The 3,649-nt window shown below is 45.3% G+C and overlaps 1 protein-coding gene across 1 annotated transcript in view; it reads right to left on the reverse strand.

Annotated features, from left to right (window-relative positions):
- Positions 1-1,499, reverse strand: part of LOC103797787 (L-threonine 3-dehydrogenase, mitochondrial-like) — an 8,286-nt gene extending 6,787 nt beyond the window's left edge. The window contains exon 1 of the mRNA XM_009070018.1: positions 1,488-1,499. The gene's annotated coding sequence lies outside the window, so the exon portion shown is untranslated. The remainder of the gene's footprint in view (positions 1-1,487) is intronic.
- Positions 1,500-3,649: the final 2,150 nt, after the last annotated feature.

The following is a 3,649-nucleotide window of genomic DNA, read 5'->3' on the forward strand; positions in this document are numbered from 1 at the left end:
GATTAAAACATGTTTCAGACCATGATGAGACTACCCTGTCAACTCCTTTCTTGAGGAAATATAATCTAAAAGCAGAGACAGGGAGAAGGAAAGCCACAAGAAGAAATTACAGCAGCTAATTGCTGCAGCTGAATTCCAGATTTTCCAATTCAGACAAAAGCAAAGTAACTAATGTGGGTGTTCCTTTCCCTTCTCAGCTCACCAGGCTCAGAATTTTCTGGTACTTGAGGAGGTTTTGTTATTCAAATACAGAAGATTTGCTAAACTAATGCTATATTGCATATATAATAATAATATATTATCCTTGTCTAATAAGATAACAAGACATGCAAAAAGTGCATTATTAAAAGTAACTGATCAAAAAGACAGTCTGAGACAGCCAGAGAGGTATGGCATTTCCATCCCTGGAAATATTCAAATCCACCTGGACATGGACCCAGGCAACAGGCTCTCGTGATAATCTCTTCTCATTTCAGGATGGGAAAATAAAACCCTACAGCACTAAGACACTCACTAGTCTCTGTCACAAGAAACACCCACTTAAAGTACATGCAAAGGCATTTTGAGCTCTACAAACAAAGTATAAACTAAAGTTAGTTGCTACTAAAAATGCCACACTGGGAATAAATTGGTTTCCCACTGACTAGACGAGTTTTTTTCTAAGATACCTGGAGTGGAACCACAAAGGCTTAAGCTGAGAATTACACGTCTAGGCTGACTAAGAAGAACAGTAAATTAATTTTATACCAGACACTGAAACAGCCAAACAGCACAGCAGCCTGCAAAAATCCTACTGATGACATTTAGTTCTATTTCAAATCGGAAGGGGAAAAAAAATGGTGTGCCTGGCTATTAAATTCCAACAAATGCACAGACATATAAAGAAATTAATATTATGCCTTAAAACCCCTTCCCCAAAGAGATAAAGGCAGCCCCGACACTGGGATTAACTCATGAGAGCAACATGAGAAAAGCTCATTCTGCTAGATCTGCATTTCCCACTTTAAATAACTTCCAGAGTAATTACCAGCTTCGAACACAAAAAATATTCGTTTCATTGATGTAAAATCACTTAAATTTTTGATAGGCTTTTATTTCTTACTATCCCAAAGAGAAATAGTTCTGTTCCACTAGGAACTGAAGAGAAAAAAAATTATATGTAAAATATATATATCATTTATAGTGGAAAGTGTCTCTGACCATGGCAGGGGAGTTGCAATGAGATAAGCTTTAAGGTCCTTTCCAACATAAAACACTCCATTATATATTTCCAACCCCCCCCACATTACCTTCTGACCAGTTTCTCAGTCACTGCTTTTACTCATCGACTCAGACTGATATTAAGAACTGTCAGTAAAGCAATGAAGTTTTATCATGAAACATCAAAGCAGTTTCCCCCACCCCACTAATTCCAATTAATAACCAACGCTAACACTAAGGATTAAGCAATGGAATTGCTGCTGGAATTTTCCCTTTTCTGTACTCACCTGTCCCTCAGCTGGTGATAAGACAGAAGCAGAGCAGAGAAGGCAATTTATAGGACACTGCCTCTTTGGAAAGCCAATCAAAACCTGGCACAGAGTAGGAGTTGTCCCACACCTTAAAAAAAAAAAAGAGGGGAAAAAAAAAAGCATGTGCGTGTGAGAGTAGCAGCAGCAGCAGCCGCCAGGGATATCACTTCATTCCCCTCTGCTTGATTTTGTAATGCGTGGAAGTTTGAGGTAGGCAGGGAGAGGGCTCTGAAGGTGTGCAAGCAGCTCCTTGAACTCCCAGAGCCTCACAACCTCAGGTCATCACTGAAGGACAGGGGGGAAACTAATTAGCATCAGTGCAAGGATTAGTATCAAGCAAACACGTGTTCCAACATAAAGCAATAATCTGCCTGGGGTAGCAGGAAAATTCAAGGGGTTCTAAGAAGATTAAAGCACAGGGAGAGGGAAAAGAGGGGAAAAAAAAACCCAACACAGACTCATAAAATACCCTCTAGGGAGTTAACTCCCAGCTGCTGCTCCTCTGTGAGGTTTCCAAGGTGTTACATAAGCAGTAACACCTGTTGCTCACATTAAAGTCAAAAATATGTTTATAGAAACCTGTGGTTTCTCTAAAGGAGATATTAATAGAATGTCATGGTGATAAGAGAGATAAGGAAGTCATGGGTTCAGTCTGGAAAATCCCACAGAAGGCTTCAGAGAAAATGGGAGAGAGTGAGAAGAAAAAGGTCAGAATCAAAGCCCAGATCTCCCTCAGGATTTCTGGGGGCTGCACAGCTGCTGAGATGCCACAGGATGCTCCTCCACGGAAGTCAATCAAAGAATCCCAAACTTTCTTCTTTTGAAGAAAATTAAAGTATTTTCTAAGGCACAGGATCTTGCAGATTCCCAGCCATATCCTCAGACACATGGTCCACACCAGTGCACTGACTTCAAAGTTCTCAACTCACATTTGGCTCCAAAACCCAGAGTTTCTGCTTCAGACCTGGAGAATGGCTTATGGATTGGGATGCTCTACTTTTTCCAGCTGTATCAAGAAGAGCTTGAGGGGAAAGACAGCACCTTCCTTGGGCATCCAGAAGATGAAGCACATGCCACTCTGCCCATAGGAAAGCCTTAGTCCCTGGTGCCCAACTGGTGCCACGTGGAAAAGTCCACCAGATCACCACACTGGGAGTGCTCAAGCCACCAAAACTAAGGAACACTCTCAACCCAACCACAAACACCGCTGCCTGGATAGCCCAAGTTCACTACACGTCCCCTGCTGGCAATTCTTCTGGTTCGGAGAGCCCAAACCTGGGACGCTGCCTCCCTCTCGGTGTCCCTTGGCATGGTGGATGTGCCAAGGTAGCTGGGCTGGAGCTGTTCTCTCTGTCAGGCAGCTGTTGGCCAAGCTCAGCTGGAATAACCTTGACACGGACGCAGAGCCCCCGAGCTCCCGTTACAGGGGTGACGCACGGCCGCGGGGTGACGCCGAGCCCCTCGCACCGCTCGCCAGGAGCCGACGTCAGCCTGAAGCACTGAGACCCACTGGAAACGTGACCTCAGCCACCAAAGATAAATAAAAAAAGGGAGATTACAGCGGCTACTGAACAGCGTGACACTCCTGGAGCAGATAAGGAAGGTTGGCCCAGACAGTCAAAAGGATCCTGGACTCATCCCCACAGCATGGGCAGCAGGTGAGGGAGAGATTCTGCCCCTCTGCTGCACTCAGGTGAGACCCACGTGCAGTGCTACCTCCAGCTCTGGGGTCCCCAGCACAAGAAGAACATGGACCTGCTGGAGTGAGTCCAGAGAAGGTCATGAAGATGATTAGAGCACTGCAGCACCTCTGCCATGGAGACAGGCTCGGAGACCTGGGGATCTTCAGATTGGAGAAGAGAAGCTCCAGGGAGACCCTTAGGGCTCCTTCCAATGCCTAAAGGGGCTCCAAGGGAGCTGAAGAGGGACTTTGGACAAGGACATGGAGTGACCGGAATAGGGGAAACGGCTTTAAAGTGAAAGAAAGTAGTTTTAGATGAGACACGAGGAAGGAATTCTTGGCTTTGACAGTGGTGAGGCACTGGCACAGGTTGCCCAGAGAAGCTGTGTCTGCCCCATCCCTGGGAGTGTTCCAGGCCAGGTTGGATGGGGCTTGGAGCAACCTGGTCTAGTGGAAG

Source organism: Acanthisitta chloris, unplaced genomic scaffold (assembly GCF_000695815.1).
Source record: "Acanthisitta chloris isolate BGI_N310 unplaced genomic scaffold, ASM69581v1 scaffold5772, whole genome shotgun sequence".
Classification (NCBI taxonomy): domain Eukaryota; kingdom Metazoa; phylum Chordata; class Aves; order Passeriformes; family Acanthisittidae; genus Acanthisitta; species Acanthisitta chloris.